General features: G+C 45.0%; 18 non-coding genes across 18 annotated transcripts; all 18 read left to right on the top strand.

Annotated features, from left to right (window-relative positions):
- The first annotated feature begins 306 nt into the window (after positions 1-306).
- On the top strand, positions 307-421 carry LOC146773224 (U5 spliceosomal RNA). Its single transcript, XR_014973615.1, has one exon. It is a non-coding gene; the product is annotated as a U5 spliceosomal RNA (small nuclear RNA).
- Positions 422-1,310: 889 nt separating this feature from the next.
- LOC146773223 (U5 spliceosomal RNA) lies at positions 1,311-1,425 on the top strand. The gene has a single exon (XR_014974660.1). It is a non-coding gene; the product is annotated as a U5 spliceosomal RNA (small nuclear RNA).
- Positions 1,426-2,314: 889 nt separating this feature from the next.
- Positions 2,315-2,429, top strand: LOC146773222 (U5 spliceosomal RNA). The gene has a single exon (XR_014973604.1). It is a non-coding gene; the product is annotated as a U5 spliceosomal RNA (small nuclear RNA).
- An 839-nt stretch (positions 2,430-3,268) lies between these two features.
- Positions 3,269-3,383, top strand: LOC146773221 (U5 spliceosomal RNA). The gene has a single exon (XR_014973593.1). It is a non-coding gene; the product is annotated as a U5 spliceosomal RNA (small nuclear RNA).
- Positions 3,384-4,286: 903 nt separating this feature from the next.
- Positions 4,287-4,401, top strand: LOC146773220 (U5 spliceosomal RNA). The gene has a single exon (XR_014972582.1). It is a non-coding gene; the product is annotated as a U5 spliceosomal RNA (small nuclear RNA).
- An 888-nt stretch (positions 4,402-5,289) lies between these two features.
- On the top strand, positions 5,290-5,404 carry LOC146773219 (U5 spliceosomal RNA). The gene has a single exon (XR_014974542.1). It is a non-coding gene; the product is annotated as a U5 spliceosomal RNA (small nuclear RNA).
- An 889-nt stretch (positions 5,405-6,293) lies between these two features.
- On the top strand, positions 6,294-6,408 carry LOC146773218 (U5 spliceosomal RNA). Its single transcript, XR_014973582.1, has one exon. It is a non-coding gene; the product is annotated as a U5 spliceosomal RNA (small nuclear RNA).
- An 839-nt stretch (positions 6,409-7,247) lies between these two features.
- LOC146773217 (U5 spliceosomal RNA) lies at positions 7,248-7,362 on the top strand. Its single transcript, XR_014973570.1, has one exon. It is a non-coding gene; the product is annotated as a U5 spliceosomal RNA (small nuclear RNA).
- Positions 7,363-8,250: 888 nt separating this feature from the next.
- LOC146773216 (U5 spliceosomal RNA) lies at positions 8,251-8,365 on the top strand. The gene has a single exon (XR_014972537.1). It is a non-coding gene; the product is annotated as a U5 spliceosomal RNA (small nuclear RNA).
- Positions 8,366-9,253: 888 nt separating this feature from the next.
- Positions 9,254-9,368, top strand: LOC146773215 (U5 spliceosomal RNA). Its single transcript, XR_014974541.1, has one exon. It is a non-coding gene; the product is annotated as a U5 spliceosomal RNA (small nuclear RNA).
- An 889-nt stretch (positions 9,369-10,257) lies between these two features.
- LOC146773214 (U5 spliceosomal RNA) lies at positions 10,258-10,372 on the top strand. The gene has a single exon (XR_014973559.1). It is a non-coding gene; the product is annotated as a U5 spliceosomal RNA (small nuclear RNA).
- Positions 10,373-11,260: 888 nt separating this feature from the next.
- On the top strand, positions 11,261-11,375 carry LOC146773213 (U5 spliceosomal RNA). The gene has a single exon (XR_014973548.1). It is a non-coding gene; the product is annotated as a U5 spliceosomal RNA (small nuclear RNA).
- Positions 11,376-12,214: 839 nt separating this feature from the next.
- On the top strand, positions 12,215-12,329 carry LOC146773212 (U5 spliceosomal RNA). The gene has a single exon (XR_014974788.1). It is a non-coding gene; the product is annotated as a U5 spliceosomal RNA (small nuclear RNA).
- An 839-nt stretch (positions 12,330-13,168) lies between these two features.
- On the top strand, positions 13,169-13,283 carry LOC146773211 (U5 spliceosomal RNA). Its single transcript, XR_014973537.1, has one exon. It is a non-coding gene; the product is annotated as a U5 spliceosomal RNA (small nuclear RNA).
- Positions 13,284-14,171: 888 nt separating this feature from the next.
- LOC146773210 (U5 spliceosomal RNA) lies at positions 14,172-14,286 on the top strand. The gene has a single exon (XR_014972570.1). It is a non-coding gene; the product is annotated as a U5 spliceosomal RNA (small nuclear RNA).
- Positions 14,287-15,174: 888 nt separating this feature from the next.
- Positions 15,175-15,289, top strand: LOC146773209 (U5 spliceosomal RNA). Its single transcript, XR_014973526.1, has one exon. It is a non-coding gene; the product is annotated as a U5 spliceosomal RNA (small nuclear RNA).
- An 839-nt stretch (positions 15,290-16,128) lies between these two features.
- Positions 16,129-16,243, top strand: LOC146773208 (U5 spliceosomal RNA). The gene has a single exon (XR_014973514.1). It is a non-coding gene; the product is annotated as a U5 spliceosomal RNA (small nuclear RNA).
- Positions 16,244-17,131: 888 nt separating this feature from the next.
- LOC146773207 (U5 spliceosomal RNA) lies at positions 17,132-17,246 on the top strand. The gene has a single exon (XR_014972559.1). It is a non-coding gene; the product is annotated as a U5 spliceosomal RNA (small nuclear RNA).
- Positions 17,247-18,043: the final 797 nt, after the last annotated feature.

Here is an 18,043-nt window from a genome sequence, read left to right as displayed (position 1 = left end):
AAGGCCTACAGTGCCACTTAACTAAAATCCTGATTCACATTTCCTGTTCCCCTTCCCCAGCAGCCCCGACAACTCCTAATGAGCTGAGGTGAGTACAAAAGAAATTTGCATATTCCCAGACATACACATGTGAACAGTCCACCTTTTTGTACTTTGAGCAGAGACTTTGAAATGTTGGCCTGTTTTGCCCACCGGCCTGGTTCTCGCCCTCTTTCTTAGAGCCTGAAAATACCTTTCAGGTCCTCACCCTCGCAATGACAGGGTCTTTGATGTGCCGCCACTTACCCTAGAGAGCTATATTGTCACTTACTCTGGTTTCTCTTCAAAACGAAAAAATCTTTCGCCTTTTACTAAAGATTTCCGTGGAGAGGAACATTTAAGAGTTTATTCAATTTTTTTAAGCCTTGCCACAGGTGAGGCTGTTTATCATTTGTTTAAAAGAAAAGCATTACAAGTTGGGGAATATCCAGCAATTGTCTGCTGCTTTTTTGGGGGACATGAGTTTGGTGTTTTATTCCTGAGCTCTCTGCTTGCTCATTTGCATAAACAGAGTGCAGGAGAGGTGCCTCATGGGAAAGAGCTTGTGCAGTGCATGAGATTGCTTTTCTTGACTGACTTGAAACTTCACGATCGCAGGCAGTATATTTTCTTATCTCCCAAAGATCCTGCTGCCAGATCCCAGAGGTCACCCTCCTTTTTAAAGGTGGGACCAAGACTCATGCTGTGCTTTTCATAGGGCTTGCCCGTTATTTGTGTCCGTTTAGAGGTGCCCTGAGAGGTCGCCAATCCTGAGTCAGCTTCCTCTCAGGTAGACTTGAAGGGGCACGTCAGACTTGTTTCACGTGTCTCCAGCCTAGACAGATATATCCTTCTATATTCAGGTTTAATGAAAGTACGTGTGAAAAAGGCACATACGGTGCATGGCTATGTGTAGAGCACAGTGGTGGCTCTGAGCATATCGATTGGAGGGATGGTGTTGAAAGCGTAAAATGGCTAGGGGACAAAAGGCCTACAGTGCCACTTAACTAAAAGCCTGATTCACATTTCCTGTTCCCCTTCCCCAGCAGCCCCGACAACTCCTAATGAGCTGAGGTGAGTACAAAAGAAATTTGCATATTCCCAGACATACACATGTGAACAGTCCACCTTTTTGTACCTTGAGCAGAGACTTTGAAATGTTGGCCTGTTTTGCCCACCGGCCTGGCTCTCGCCCTCTTTCTTAGAGCCTGAAAATACCTTTCAGGTCCTCACCCTCGCAATGACAGGGTCTTTGATGTGCCGCCACTTACCCTAGAGAGCTATGTTGTCACTTACTCTGGTTTCTCTTCAAAACGAAAAAATCTTTCGCCTTTTACTAATGATTTCCGTGGAGAGGAACATTTAAGAGTTTATTCAATTTTTTTAAGCCTTGCCACAGGTGAGGCTGTTTATCATTTGTTTAAAAGAAAAGCATTACAAGTTGGGGAATATCCAGAAATTGTCTGCTGCTTTTTTGGGGGACATGAGTTTGGTGTTTTATTCCTGAGCTCTCTGCTTGCTCATTTGCATAAACAGAGTGCAGGAGAGGTGCCTCATGGGAAAGAGCTTGTGCAGTGCATGAGATTGGTTTTCTTGACTGACTTGAAACTTCACGATCGCAGGCAGTATATTTTCTTATCTCCCAAAGATCCTGCTGCCAGATCCCAGAGGTCACCCTCCTTTTTAAAGGTGGGACCAAGACTCATGCTGTGCTTTTCATAGGGCTTGCCCGTTATTTGTGTCCGTTTAGAGGTGCCCTGAGAGGTCACCAATCCTGAGTCAGCTTCCTCTCAGGTAGACTTGAAGGGGCACGTCAGACTTGTTTCATGTGTCTCCAGCCTAGACAGATATATCCTTCTATATTCAGGTTTAATGAAAGTACGTGTGAAAAAGGCACATACGGTGCATGGCTATGTGTAGAGCACAGTGGTGGCTCTGAGCATATCGATTGGAGGGATGGTGTTGAAAGCGTAAAATGGCTAGGGGACAAAAGGCCTACAGTGCCACTTAACTAAAAGCCTGATTCACATTTCCTGTTCCCCTTCCCCAGCAGCCCCGACAACTCCTAATGAGCTGAGGTGAGTACAAAAGAAATTTGCATATTCCCAGACATACTCATGTGAACAGTCCACCTTTTTGTACCTTGAGCAGAGACTTTGAAATGTTGGCCTGTTTTGCCCACCGGCCTGGTTCTCGCCCTCTTTCTTAGAGCCTGAAAATACCTTTCAGGTCCTCACCCTCGCAATGACAGGGTCTTTGATGTGCCGCCACTTACCCTAGAGAGCTATATTGTCACTTACTCTGGTTTCTCTTCAAAACGAAAAAATCTTTCGCCTTTTACTAAAGATTTCCGTGGAGAGGAACATTTAAGAGTTTATTCAATTTTTTTAAGCCTTGCCACAGGTGAGGCTGTTTATCATTTGTTTAAAAGAAAAGCATTACAAGTTGGGGAATATCCAGCAATTGTCTGCTGCTTTTTTGGGGGACATGAGTTTGGTGTTTTATTCCTGAGCTCTCTGCTTGCTCATTTGCATAAACAGAGTGCAGGAGAGGTGCCTCATGGGAAAGAGCTTGTGCAGTGCATGAGATTGCTTTTCTTGACTGACTTGAAACTTCACGATCGCAGGCAGTATATTTTCTTATCTCCCAAAGATCCTGCTGCCAGATCCCAGAGGTCACCCTCCTTTTTAAAGGTGGGACCAAGACTCATGCTGTGCTTTTCATAGGGCTTGCCCGTTATTTGTGCCCGTTGAGGTCGCCAATCCTGAGTCAGCTTCCTCTCAGGTAGACTTGAAGGGGCACGTCAGACTTGTTTCACGTGTCTCCAGCCTAGACAGATATATCCTTCTATATTCAGGTTTAATGAAAGTACGTGTGAAAAAGGCACATACGGTGCATGGCTATGTGTAGAGCGTGTTGAAAGCGTAAAATGGCTAGGGGACAAAAGGCCTACAGTGCCACTTAACTAAAAGCCTGATTCACATTTCCTGTTCCCCTTCCCCAGCAGCCCCGACAACTCCTAATGAGCTGAGGTGAGTACAAAAGAAATTTGCATATTCCCAGACATACACATGTGAACAGTCCACCTTTTTGTACCTTGAGCAGAGACTTTGAAATGTTGGCCTGTTTTGCCCACCGGCCTGGTTCTCGCCCTCTTTCTTAGAGCCTGAAAATACCTTTCAGGTCCTCACCCTCGCAATGACAGGGTCTTTGATGTGCCGCCACTTACCCTAGAGAGCTATATTGTCACTTACTCTGGTTTCTCTTCAAAACGAAAAAATCTTTCGCCTTTTACTAAAGATTTCCGTGGAGAGGAACATTTAAGAGTTTATTCAATTTTTTTAAGCCTTGCCACAGGTGAGGCTGTTTATCATATGTTTAAAAGAAAAGCATTACAAGTTGGGGAATATCCAGCAATTGTCTGCTGCTTTTTTGGGGGACATGAGTTTGGGGTTTATGAGTTTGGGGTTTTATTCCTGAGCTCTCTGCTTGCTCATTTGCATAAACAGAGTGCAGGAGAGGTGCCTCATGGGAAAGAGCTTGTGCAGTGCATGAGATTGCTTTTCTTGACTGACTTGAAACTTCACGATTGGAGGCAGTATATTTTCTTATCTCCCAAAGATCCTGCTGCCAGATCCCAGAGGTCACCCTCCTTTTTAAAGGTGGGACCAAGACTCATGCTGTGCTTTTCATAGGGCTTGCCCGTTATTTGTGTCCGTTTAGAGGTGCCCTGAGAGGTCACCAATCCTGAGTCAGCTTCCTCTCAGGTAGACTTGAAGGGGCACGTCAGACTTGTTTCATGTGTCTCCAGCCTAGACAGATATATCCTTCTATATTCAGGTTTAATGAAAGTACATGTGAAAAAGGCACATACGGTGCATGGCTATGTGTAGAGCGCAGTGGTGGCTCTGAGCATATCGATTGGAGGGATGGTGTTGAAAGCGTAAAATGGCTAGGGGACAAAAGGCCTACAGTGCCACTTAACTAAAAGCCTGATTCACATTTCCTTTCCCCTTCCCCAGCAGCCCCGACAACTCCTAATGAGCTGAGGTTAGTACAAAAGAAATTTGCATATTCCCAGACATACACATGTGAACAGTCCACTTTTTTGTACCTTGAGCAGAGACTTTGAAAAGTTGGCCTGTTTTGCCCACCGGCCTGGTTCTTGCCCTCTTTCTTAGAGCCTGAAAATACCTTTCAGGTCCTCACCCTCGCAATGACAGGGTCTTTGATGTGGCGCCACTTACCCTAGAGAGCTATATTGTCACTTACTCTGGTTTCTCTTCAAAACGAAAAAATCTTTCGCCTTTTACTAAAGATTTCCGTGGAGAGGAACATTTAAGAGTTTATTCAATTTTTTTAAGCCTTGTCTCAGGTGAGGCTGTTTATCATTTGTTTAAAATAAAAACATTAGAAGTTGGGGAATATCCAGCAATTGTCTGCTGCATTTTTGGGGGACATGAGTTTGGTGTTTTATTCCTGAGCTCTCTGCTTGCTCATTTGCATAAACAGAGTGCAGGAGAGGTGCCTCATGGGAAAGAGCTTGTGCAGTGCATGAGATTGCTTTTCTTGACTGACTTGAAACTTCACGATCGCAGGCAGTATATTTTCTTATCTCCCAAAGATCCTGCTGCCAGATCCCAGAGGTCACCCTCCTTTTTAAAGGTGGGACCAAGACTCATGCTGTGCTTTTCATAGGGCTTGCCCGTTATTTGTGCCTGTTAGAGGTGCCCTGAGAGGTCGCCAATCCTGAGTCAGCTTCCTCTCAGGTAGACTTGAAGGGGCACGTCAGACTTGTTTCATGTGTCTCCAGCCTAGACAGATATATCCTTCTATATTCAGGTTTAATGAAAGTACGTGTGAAAAAGGCACATACGGTGCATGGCTATGTGTAGAGCGCAGTGGTGGCTCTGAGCATATCGATTGGAGGGATGGTGTTGAAAGCGTAAAATGGCTAGGGGACAAAAGGCCTACAGTGCCACTTAACTAAAAGCCTGATTCACATTTCCTGTTCCCCTTCCCCAGCAGCCCCGACAACTCCTAATGAGCTGAGGTGAGTACAAAAGAAATTTGCATATTCCCAGACATACACATGTGAACAGTCCACCTTTTTGTACCTTGAGCAGAGACTCTGAAATGTTGGCCTGTTTTGCCCACCGGCCTGGTTCTCGCCCTCTTTCTTAGAGCCTGAAAATACCTTTCAGGTCCTCACCCTCGCAATGACAGGGTCTTTGATGTGGCGCCACTTACCCTAGAGAGCTATATTGTCACTTATTCTGGTTTCTCTTCAAAACGAAAAAATCTTTCGCCTTTTACTAAAGATTTCCGTGGCGAGGAACATTTAAGAGTTTATTCAATTTTTTTAAGCCTTGCCACAGGTGAGGCTGTTTATCATTTGTTTAAAAGAAAAGTATTAGAAGTTGGGGAATATCCAGAAATTGTCTGCTGCTTTTTTGGGGGACATGAGTTTGGTGTTTTATTCCTGAGCTCTCTGCTTGCTCATTTGCATAAACAGAGTGCAGGAGAGGTGCCTCATGGGAAAGAGCTTGTGCAGTGCATGAGATTGCTTTTCTTGACTGACTTGAAACTTCACGATCGCAGGCAGTATATTTTCTTATCTCCCAAAGATCCTGCTGCCAGATCCCAGAGGTCACCCTCCTTTTTAAAGGTGGGACCAAGACTCATGCTGTGCTGTTCATAGGGCTTGCCCGTTATTTGTGTCCGTTTAGAGGTGCCCTGAGAGGTCACCAATCCTGAGTCAGCTTCCTCTCAGGTAGACTTGAAGGGGCACGTCAGACTTGTTTCACGTGTCTCCAGCCTAGACAGATATATCCTTCTATATTCAGGTTTAATGAAAGTACGTGTGAAAAAGGCACATACGGTGCATGGCTATGTGTAGAGCACAGTGGTGGCTCTGAGCATATCGATTGGAGGGATGGTGTTGAAAGCGTAAAATGGCTAGGGGACAAAAGGCCTACAGTGCCACTTAACTAAAAGCCTGATTCACATTTCCTGTTCCCCTTCCCCAGCAGCCCCGACAACTCCTAATGAGCTGAGGTGAGTACAAAAGAAATTTGCATATTCCCAGACATACACATGTGAACAGTCCACCTTTTTGTACCTTGAGCAGAGACTTTGAAATGTTGGCCTGTTTTGCCCACCGGCCTGGTTCTCGCCCTCTTTCTTAGAGCCTGAAAATACCTTTCAGGTCCTCACCCTCGCAATGACAGGGTCTTTGATGTGCCGCCACTTACCCTAGAGAGCTATATTGTCACTTACTCTGGTTTCTCTTCAAAACGAAAAAATCTTTCGCCTTTTACTAAAGATTTCCGTGGAGAGGAACATTTAAGAGTTTATTCAATTTTTTTAAGCCTTGCCACAGGTGAGGCTGTTTATCATTTGTTTAAAAGAAAAGCATTACAAGTTGGGGAATATCCAGAAATTGTCTGCTGCTTTTTTGGGGGACATGAGTTTGGTGTTTTATTCCTGAGCTCTCTGCTTGCTCATTTGCATAAACAGAGTGCAGGAGAGGTGCCTCATGGGAAAGAGCTTGTGCAGTGCATGAGATTGCTTTTCTTGACTGACTTGAAACTTCACGATCGCAGGCAGTATATTTTCTTATCTCCCAAAGATCCTGCTGCCAGATCCCAGAGGTCACCCTCCTTTTTAAAGGTGGGACCAAGACTCATGCTGTGCTTTTCATAGGGCTTGCCCGTTATTTGTGCCCGTTGAGGTTGCCAATCCTGAGTCAGCTTCCTCTCAGGTAGACTTGAAGGGGCACGTCAGACTTGTTTCACGTGTCTCCAGCCTAGACAGATATATCCTTCTATATTCAGGTTTAATGAAAGTACGTGTGAAAAAGGCACATACGGTGCATGGCTATGTGTAGAGCGTGTTGAAAGCGTAAAATGGCTAGGGGACAAAAGGCCTACAGTGCCACTTAACTAAAAGCCTGATTCACATTTCCTGTTCCCCTTCCCCAGCAGCCCCGACAACTCCTAATGAGCTGAGGTGAGTACAAAAGAAATTTGCATATTCCCAGACATACACATGTGAACAGTCCACCTTTTTGTACCTTGAGCAGAGACTTTGAAATGTTGGCCTGTTTTGCCCACCGGCCTGGTTCTCGCCCTCTTTCTTAGAGCCTGAAAATACCTTTCAGGTCCTCACCCTCGCAATGACAGGGTCTTTGATGTGCCGCCACTTACCCTAGAGAGCTATATTGTCACTTACTCTGGTTTCTCTTCAAAACGAAAAAATCTTTCGCCTTTTACTAAAGATTTCCGTGGAGAGGAACATTTAAGAGTTTATTCAATTTTTTTAAGCCTTGCCACAGGTGAGGCTGTTTATCATTTGTTTAAAAGAAAAGCATTACAAGTTGGGGAATATCCAGCAATTGTCTGCTGCTTTTTTGGGGGACATGAGTTTGGGGTTTTATTCCTGAGCTCTCTGCTTGCTCATTTGCATAAACAGAGTGCAGGAGAGGTGCCTCATGGGAAAGAGCTTGTGCAGTGCATGAGATTGCTTTTCTTGACTGACTTGAAACTTCACGATTGGAGGCAGTATATTTTCTTATCTCCCAAAGATCCTGCTGCCAGATCCCAGAGGTCACCCTCCTTTTTAAAGGTGGGACCAAGACTCATGCTGTGCTTTTCATAGGGCTTGCCCGTTATTTGTGTCCGTTTAGAGGTGCCCTGAGAGGTCACCAATCCTGAGTCAGCTTCCTCTCAGGTAGACTTGAAGGGGCACGTCAGACTTGTTTCATGTGTCTCCAGCCTAGACAGATATATCCTTCTATATTCAGGTTTAATGAAAGTACATGTGAAAAAGGCACATACGGTGCATGGCTATGTGTAGAGCGCAGTGGTGGCTCTGAGCATATCGATTGGAGGGATGGTGTTGAAAGCGTAAAATGGCTAGGGGACAAAAGGCCTACAGTGCCACTTAACTAAAAGCCTGATTCACATTTCCTTTCCCCTTCCCCAGCAGCCCCGACAACTCCTAATGAGCTGAGGTTAGTACAAAAGAAATTTGCATATTCCCAGACATACACATGTGAACAGTCCACTTTTTTGTACCTTGAGCAGAGACTTTGAAAAGTTGGCCTGTTTTGCCCACCGGCCTGGTTCTTGCCCTCTTTCTTAGAGCCTGAAAATACCTTTCAGGTCCTCACCCTCGCAATGACAGGGTCTTTGATGTGGCGCCACTTACCCTAGAGAGCTATATTGTCACTTACTCTGGTTTCTCTTCAAAACGAAAAAATCTTTCGCCTTTTACTAAAGATTTCCGTGGAGAGGAACATTTAAGAGTTTATTCAATTTTTTTAAGCCTTGTCTCAGGTAAGGCTGTTTATCATTTGTTTAAAATAAAAACATTAGAAGTTGGGGAATATCCAGCAATTGTCTGCTGCATTTTTGGGGGACATGAGTTTGGTGTTTTATTCCTGAGCTCTCTGCTTGCTCATTTGCATAAACAGAGTGCAGGAGAGGTGCCTCATGGGAAAGAGCTTGTGCAGTGCATGAGATTGCTTTTCTTGACTGACTTGAAACTTCACGATCGCAGGCAGTATATTTTCTTATCTCCCAAAGATCCTGCTGCCAGATCCCAGAGGTCACCCTCCTTTTTAAAGGTGGGACCAAGACTCATGCTGTGCTTTTCATAGGGCTTGCCCGTTATTTGTGCCTGTTAGAGGTGCCCTGAGAGGTCGCCAATCCTGAGTCAGCTTCCTCTCAGGTAGACTTGAAGGGGCACGTCAGACTTGTTTCATGTGTCTCCAGCCTAGACAGATATATCCTTCTATATTCAGGTTTAATGAAAGTACGTGTGAAAAAGGCACATACGGTGCATGGCTATGTGTAGAGCACAGTGGTGGCTCTGAGCATATCGATTGGAGGGATGGTGTTGAAAGCGTAAAATGGCTAGGGGACAAAAGGCCTACAGTGCCACTTAACAAAAAGCCTGATTCACATTTCCTGTTCCCCTTCCCCAGCAGCCCCGACAACTCCTAATGAGCTGAGGTGAGTACAAAAGAAATTTGCATATTCCCAGACATACACATGTGAACAGTCCACCTTTTTGTACCTTGAGCAGAGACTCTGAAATGTTGGCCTGTTTTGCCCACCGGCCTGGTTCTCGCCCTCTTTCTTAGAGCCTGAAAATACCTTTCAGGTCCTCACCCTCGCAATGACAGGGTCTTTGATGTGGCGCCACTTACCCTAGAGAGCTATATTGTCACTTATTCTGGTTTCTCTTCAAAACGAAAAAATCTTTCGCCTTTTACTAAAGATTTCCGTGGCGAGGAACATTTAAGAGTTTATTCAATTTTTTTAAGCCTTGCCACAGGTGAGGCTGTTTATCATTTGTTTAAAAGAAAAGTATTAGAAGTTGGGGAATATCCAGCAATTGTCTGCTGCTTTTTTGGGGGACATGAGTTTGGTGTTTTATTCCTGAGCTCTCTGCTTGCTCATTTGCATAAACAGAGTGCAGGAGAGGTGCCTCATGGGAAAGAGCTTGTGCAGTGCATGAGATTGCTTTTCTTGACTGACTTGAAACTTCAAGATCGCAGGCAGTATATTTTCTTATCTCCCAAAGATCCTGCTGCCAGATCCCAGAGGTCACCCTCCTTTTTAAAGGTGGGACCAAGACTCATGCTGTGCTTTTCATAGGGCTTGCCCGTTATTTGTGTCCGTTTAGAGGTGCCCTGAGAGGTCACCAATCCTGAGTCAGCTTCCTCTCAGGTAGACTTGAAGGGGCACGTCAGACTTGTTTCACGTGTCTCCAGCCTAGACAGATATATCCTTCTATATTCAGGTTTAATGAAAGTACGTGTGAAAAAGGCACATACGGTGCATGGCTATGTGTAGAGCACAGTGGTGGCTCTGAGCATATCGATTGGAGGGATGGTGTTGAAAGCGTAAAATGGCTAGGGGACAAAAGGCCTACAGTGCCACTTAACTAAAAGCCTGATTCACATTTCCTGTTCCCCTTCCCCAGCAGCCCCGACAACTCCTAATGAGCTGAGGTGAGTACAAAAGAAATTTGCATATTCCCAGACATACACATGTGAACAGTCCACCTTTTTGTACCTTGAGCAGAGACTTTGAAATGTTGGCCTGTTTTGCCCACCGGCCTGGTTCTCGCCCTCTTTCTTAGAGCCTGAAAATACCTTTCAGGTCCTCACCCTCGCAATGACAGGGTCTTTGATGTGCCGCCACTTACCCTAGAGAGCTATATTGTCACTTACTCTGGTTTCTCTTCAAAACGAAAAAATCTTTCGCCTTTTACTAAAGATTTCCGTGGAGAGGAACATTTAAGAGTTTATTCAATTTTTTTAAGCCTTGCCACAGGTGAGGCTGTTTATCATTTGTTTAAAAGAAAAGCATTACAAGTTGGGGAATATCCAGAAATTGTCTGCTGCTTTTTTGGGGGACATGAGTTTGGTGTTTTATTCCTGAGCTCTCTGCTTGCTCATTTGCATAAACAGAGTGCAGGAGAGGTGCCTCATGGGAAAGAGCTTGTGCAGTGCATGAGATTGCTTTTCTTGACTGACTTGAAACTTCACGATCGCAGGCAGTATATTTTCTTATCTCCCAAAGATCCTGCTGCCAGATCCCAGAGGTCACCCTCCTTTTTAAAGGTGGGACCAAGACTCATGCTGTGCTTTTCATAGGGCTTGCCCGTTATTTGTGCCCGTTATTTGTGCCCTGAGAGGTCGCCAATCCTGAGTCAGCTTCCTCTCAGGTAGACTTGAAGGGGCACGTCAGACTTGTTTCACGTGTCTCCAGCCTAGACAGATATATCCTTCTATATTCAGGTTTAATGAAAGTACGTGTGAAAAAGGCACATACGGTGCATGGCTATGTGTAGAGCACAGTGGTGGCTCTGAGCATATCGATTGGAGGGATGGTGTTGAAAGCGTAAAATGGCTAGGGGACAAAAGGCCTACAGTGCCACTTAACTAAAAGCCTGATTCACATTTCCTGTTCCCCTTCCCCAGCAGCCCCGACAACTCCTAATGAGCTGAGGTGAGTACAAAAGAAATTTGCATATTCCCAGACATACACATGTGAACAGTCCACCTTTTTGTACCTTGAGCAGAGACTTTGAAATGTTGGCCTGTTTTGCCCACCGGCCTGGTTCTCGCCCTCTTTCTTAGAGCCTGAAAATACCTTTCAGGTCCTCACCCTCGCAATGACAGGGTCTTTGATGTGCCGCCACTTACCCTAGAGAGCTATATTGTCACTTACTCTGGTTTCTCTTCAAAACGAAAAAATCTTTCGCCTTTTACTAAAGATTTCCGTGGAGAGGAACATTTAAGAGTTTATTCAATTTTTTTAAGCCTTGCCACAGGTGAGGCTGTTTATCATTTGTTTAAAAGAAAAGCATTACAAGTTGGGGAATATCCAGCAATTGTCTGCTGCTTTTTTGGGGGACATGAGTTTGGTGTTTTATTCCTGAGCTCTCTGCTTGCTCATTTGCATAAACAGAGTGCAGGAGAGGTGCCTCATGGGAAAGAGCTTGTGCAGTGCATGAGATTGCTTTTCTTGACTGACTTGAAACTTCACGATCGCAGGCAGTATATTTTCTTATCTCCCAAAGATCCTGCTGCCAGATCCCAGAGGTCACCCTCCTTTTTAAAGGTGGGACCAAGACTCATGCTGTGCTTTTCATAGGGCTTGCCCGTTATTTGTGCCCGTTGAGGTTGCCAATCCTGAGTCAGCTTCCTCTCAGGTAGACTTGAAGGGGCACGTCAGACTTGTTTCACGTGTCTCCAGCCTAGACAGATATATCCTTCTATATTCAGGTTTAATGAAAGTACGTGTGAAAAAGGCACATACGGTGCATGGCTATGTGTAGAGCGTGTTGAAAGCGTAAAATGGCTAGGGGACAAAAGGCCTACAGGGCCACTTAACTAAAAGCCTGATTCACATTTCCTGTTCCCCTTCCCCAGCAGCCCCGACAACTCCTAATGAGCTGAGGTGAGTACAAAAGAAATTTGCATATTCCCAGACATACACATGTGAACAGTCCACCTTTTTGTACCTTGAGCAGAGACTTTGAAATGTTGGCCTGTTTTGCCCACCGGCCTAGTTCTCGCCCTCTTTCTTAGAGCCTGAAAATACCTTTCAGGTTCTCACCCTCGCAATGACAGGGTCTTTGATGTGCCGCCACTTACCCTAGAGAGCTATATTGTCACTTACTCTGGTTTCTCTTCAAAACGAAAATTTTTTTCGCCTTTTACTAAAGATTTCCGTGGAGAGGAACATTTAAGAGTTTATTCAATTTTTTTAAGCCTTGCCACAGGTGAGGCTGTTTATCATTTGTTTAAAAGAAAAGCATTACAAGTTGGGGAATATCCAGAAATTGTCTGCTGCTTTTTTGGGGGACATGAGTTTGGTGTTTTATTTCTGAGCTCTCTGCTTGCTCATTTGCATAAACAGAGTGCAGGAGAGGTGCCTCATGGGAAAGAGCTTGTGCAGTGCATGAGATTGCTTTTCTTGACTGACTTGAAACTTCACGATCGCAGGCAGTATATTTTCTTATCTCCCAAAGATCCTGCTGCCAGATCCCAGAGGTCACCCTCCTTTTTAAAGGTGGGACCAAGACTCATGCTGTGCTTTTCATAGGGCTTGCCCGTTATTTGTGCCCGTTGAGGTTGCCAATCCTGAGTCAGCTTCCTCTCAGGTAGACTTGAAGGGGCACGTCAGACTTGTTTCACGTGTCTCCAGCCTAGACAGATATATCCTTCTATATTCAGGTTTAATGAAAGTACGTGTGAAAAAGGCACATACGGTGCATGGCTATGTGTAGAGCGTGTTGAAAGCGTAAAATGGCTAGGGGACAAAAGGCCTACAGTGCCACTTAACTAAAAGCCTGATTCACATTTCCTGTTCCCCTTCCCCAGCAGCCCCGACAACTCCTAATGAGCTGAGGTGAGTACAAAAGAAATTTGCATATTCCCAGACATACACATGTGAACAGTCCACCTTTTTGTACCTTGAGCAGAGACTTTGAAATGTTGGCCTGTTTTGCCCACCGGCCTGGTTCTCGCCCTCTTTCTTAGAGCCTGAAAATACCTTTCAGGTCCTCACCCTCGCAATGACAGGGTCTTTGATGTGCCGCCACTTACCCTAGAGAGCTATATTGTCACTTACTCTGGTTTCTCTTCAAAACGAAAAAATCTTTCGCCTTTTACTAAAGATTTCCGTGGAGAGGAACATTTAAGAGTTTATTCAATTTTTTTAAGCCTTGCCACAGGTGAGGCTGTTTATCATTTGTTTAAAAGAAAAGCATTACAAGTTGGCGAATATCCAGCAATTGTCTGCTGCTTTTTTGGGGGACATGAGTTTGGGGTTTTATTCCTGAGCTCTCTGCTTGCTCATTTGCATAAACAGAGTGCAGGAGAGGTGCCTCATGGGAAAGAGCTTGTGCAGTGCATGAGATTGCTTTTCTTGACTGACTTGAAACTTCACGATTGGAGGCAGTATATTTTCTTATCTCCCAAAGATCCTGCTGCCAGATCCCAGAGGTCACCCTCCTTTTTAAAGGTGGGACCAAGACTCATGCTGTGCTTTTCATAGGGCTTGCCCGTTATTTGTGTCCGTTTAGAGGTGCCCTGAGAGGTCACCAATCCTGAGTCAGCTTCCTCTCAGGTAGACTTGAAGGGGCACGTCAGACTTGTTTCATGTGTCTCCAGCCTAGACAGATATATCCTTCTATATTCAGGTTTAATGAAAGTACATGTGAAAAAGGCACATACGGTGCATGGCTATGTGTAGAGCGCAGTGGTGGCTCTGAGCATATCGATTGGAGGGATGGTGTTGAAAGCGTAAAATGGCTAGGGGACAAAAGGCCTACAGTGCCACTTAACTAAAAGCCTGATTCACATTTCCTTTCCCCTTCCCCAGCAGCCCCGACAACTCCTAATGAGCTGAGGTTAGTACAAAAGAAATTTGCATATTCCCAGACATACACATGTGAACAGTCCACTTTTTTGTACCTTGAGCAGAGACTTTGAAAAGTTGGCCTGTTTTGCCCACCGGCCTGGTTCTTGCCCTCTTTCTTAGAGCCTGAAAATACCTTTCAGGTCCTCACCCTCGCAATGACAGGGTCTTTGATGTGGCGCCACTTACCCTAGAGAGCTATATTGTCACTTACTCTGGTTTCTCTTCAAAACGAAAAAATCTTTCGCCTTTTACTAAAGATTTCCGTGGAGAGGAACATTTAAGAGTTTATTCAATTTTTTTAAGCCTTGTCTCAGGTGAGGCTGTTTATCATTTGTTTAAAATAAAAACATTAGAAGTTGGGGAATATCCAGCAATTGTCTGCTGCATTTTTGGGGGACATGAGTTTGGTGTTTTATTCCTGAGCTCTCTGCTTGCTCATTTGCATAAACAGAGTGCAGGAGAGGTGCCTCATGGGAAAGAGCTTGTGCAGTGCATGAGATTGCTTTTCTTGACTGACTTGAAACTTCACGATCGCAGGCAGTATATTTTCTTATCTCCCAAAGATCCTGCTGCCAGATCCCAGAGGTCACCCTCCTTTTTAAAGGTGGGACCAAGACTCATGCTGTGCTTTTCATAGGGCTTGCCCGTTATTTGTGCCTGTTAGAGGTGCCCTGAGAGGTCGCCAATCCTGAGTCAGCTTCCTCTCAGGTAGACTTGAAGGGGCACGTCAGACTTGTTTCATGTGTCTCCAGCCTAGACAGATATATCCTTCTATATTCAGGTTTAATGAAAGTACGTGTGAAAAAGGCACATACGGTGCATGGCTATGTGTAGAGCACAGTGGTGGCTCTGAGCATATCGATTGGAGGGATGGTGTTGAAAGCGTAAAATGGCTAGGGGACAAAAGGCCTACAGTGCCACTTAACTAAAAGCCTGATTCACATTTCCTGTTCCCCTTCCCCAGCAGCCCCGACAACTCCTAATGAGCTGAGGTGAGTACAAAAGAAATTTGCATATTCCCAGACATACACATGTGAACAGTCCACCTTTTTGTACCTTGAGCAGAGACTTTGAAATGTTGGCCTGTTTTGCCCACCGGCCTGGTTCTCGCCCTCTTTCTTAGAGCCTGAAAATACCTTTCAGGTTCTCACCCTCGCAATGACAGGGTCTTTGATGTGCCGCCACTTACCCTAGAGAGCTATATTGTCACTTACTCTGGTTTCTCTTCAAAACGAAAAAATCTTTCGCCTTTTACTAAAGATTTCCGTGGAGAGGAACATTTAAGAGTTTATTCAATTTTTTTAAGCCTTGCCACAGGTGAGGCTGTTTATCATTTGTTTAAAAGAAAAGCATTACAAGTTGGGGAATATCCAGAAATTGTCTGCTGCTTTTTTGGGGGACATGAGTTTGGTGTTTTATTCCTGAGCTCTCTGCTTGCTCATTTGCATAAACAGAGTGCAGGAGAGGTGCCTCATGGGAAAGAGCTTGTGCAGTGCATGAGATTGCTTTTCTTGACTGACTTGAAACTTCACGATCGCAGGCAGTATATTTTCTTATCTCCCAAAGATCCTGCTGCCAGATCCCAGAGGTCACCCTCCTTTTTAAAGGTGGGACCAAGACTCATGCTGTGCTTTTCATAGGGCTTGCCCGTTATTTGTGCCCGTTGAGGTTGCCAATCCTGAGTCAGCTTCCTCTCAGGTAGACTTGAAGGGGCACGTCAGACTTGTTTCACGTGTCTCCAGCCTAGACAGATATATCCTTCTATATTCAGGTTTAATGAAAGTACGTGTGAAAAAGGCACATACGGTGCATGGCTATGTGTAGAGCGTGTTGAAAGCGTAAAATGGCTAGGGGACAAAAGGCCTACAGTGCCACTTAACTAAAAGCCTGATTCACATTTCCTGTTCCCCTTCCCCAGCAGCCCCGACAACTCCTAATGAGCTGAGGTGAGTACAAAAGAAATTTGCATATTCCCAGACATACACATGTGAACAGTCCACCTTTTTGTACCTTGAGCAGAGACTTTGAAATGTTGGCCTGTTTTGCCCACCGGCCTGGTTCTCGCCCTCTTTCTTAGAGCCTGAAAATACCTTTCAGGTCCTCACCCTCGCAATGACAGGGTCTTTGATGTGCCGCCACTTACCCTAGAGAGCTATATTGTCACTTACTCTGGTTTCTCTTCAAAACGAAAAAATCTTTCGCCTTTTACTAAAGATTTCCGTGGAGAGGAACATTTAAGAGTTTATTCAATTTTTTTAAGCCTTGCCACAGGTGAGGCTGTTTATCATTTGTTTAAAAGAAAAGCATTACAAGTTGGCGAATATCCAGCAATTGTCTGCTGCTTTTTTGGGGGACATGAGTTTGGGGTTTTATTCCTGAGCTCTCTGCTTGCTCATTTGCATAAACAGAGTGCAGGAGAGGTGCCTCATGGGAAAGAGCTTGTGCAGTGCATGAGATTGCTTTTCTTGACTGACTTGAAACTTCACGATTGGAGGCAGTATATTTTCTTATCTCCCAAAGATCCTGCTGCCAGATCCCAGAGGTCACCCTCCTTTTTAAAGGTGGGACCAAGACTCATGCTGTGCTTTTCATAGGGCTTGCCCGTTATTTGTGTCCGTTTAGAGGTGCCCTGAGAGGTCACCAATCCTGAGTCAGCTTCCTCTCAGGTAGACTTGAAGGGGCACGTCAGACTTGTTTCATGTGTCTCCAGCCTAGACAGATATATCCTTCTATATTCAGGTTTAATGAAAGTACATGTGAAAAAGGCACATACGGTGCATGGCTATGTGTAGAGCGCAGTGGTGGCTCTGAGCATATCGATTGGAGGGATGGTGTTGAAAGCGTAAAATGGCTAGGGGACAAAAGGCCTACAGTGCCACTTAACTAAAAGCCTGATTCACATTTCCTTTCCCCTTCCCCAGCAGCCCCGACAACTCCTAATGAGCTGAGGTTAGTACAAAAGAAATTTGCATATTCCCAGACATACACATGTGAACAGTCCACTTTTTTGTACCTTGAGCAGAGACTTTGAAAAGTTGGCCTGTTTTGCCCACCGGCCTGGTTCTTGCCCTCTTTCTTAGAGCCTGAAAATACCTTTCAGGTCCTCACCCTCGCAATGACAGGGTCTTTGATGTGGCGCCACTTACCCTAGAGAGCTATATTGTCACTTACTCTGGTTTCTCTTCAAAACGAAAAAATCTTTCGCCTTTTACTAAAGATTTCCGTGGAGAGGAACATTTAAGAGTTTATTCAATTTTTTTAAGCCTTGTCTCAGGTGAGGCTGTTTATCATTTGTTTAAAATAAAAACATTAGAAGTTGGGGAATATCCAGCAATTGTCTGCTGCATTTTTGGGGGACATGAGTTTGGTGTTTTATTCCTGAGCTCTCTGCTTGCTCATTTGCATAAACAGAGTGCAGGAGAGGTGCCTCATGGGAAAGAGCTTGTGCAGTGCATGAGATTGCTTTTCTTGACTGACTTGAAACTTCACGATCGCAGGCAGTATATTTTCTTATCTCCCAAAGATCCTGCTGCCAGATCCCAGAGGTCACCCTCCTTTTTAAAGGTGGGACCAAGACTCATGCTGTGCTTTTCATAGGGCTTGCCCGTTATTTGTGCCTGTTAGAGGTGCCCTGAGAGGTCGCCAATCCTGAGTCAGCTTCCTCTCAGGTAGACTTGAAGGGGCACGTCAGACTTGTTTCATGTGTCTCCAGCCTAGACAGATATATCCTTCTATATTCAGGTTTAATGAAAGTACGTGTGAAAAAGGCACATACGGTGCATGGCTATGTGTAGAGCACAGTGGTGGCTCTGAGCATATCGATTGGAGGGATGGTGTTGAAAGCGTAAAATGGCTAGGGGACAAAAGGCCTACAGTGCCACTTAACTAAAAGCCTGATTCACATTTCCTGTTCCCCTTCCCCAGCAGCCCCGACAACTCCTAATGAGCTGAGGTGAGTACAAAAGAAATTTGCATATTCCCAGACATACACATGTGAACAGTCCACCTTTTTGTACCTTGAGCAGAGACTCTGAAATGTTGGCCTGTTTTGCCCACCGGCCTGGTTCTCGCCCTCTTTC

This window comes from Triturus cristatus, chromosome 12, assembly GCF_964204655.1.
Source record: "Triturus cristatus chromosome 12, aTriCri1.1, whole genome shotgun sequence".
In the NCBI taxonomy this organism is placed as follows: Eukaryota; Metazoa; Chordata; class Amphibia; order Caudata; family Salamandridae; genus Triturus; species Triturus cristatus.
Note: the sequence above shows the minus strand (reverse complement) of the source record. Positions and strands in the feature narration are given on the sequence as shown.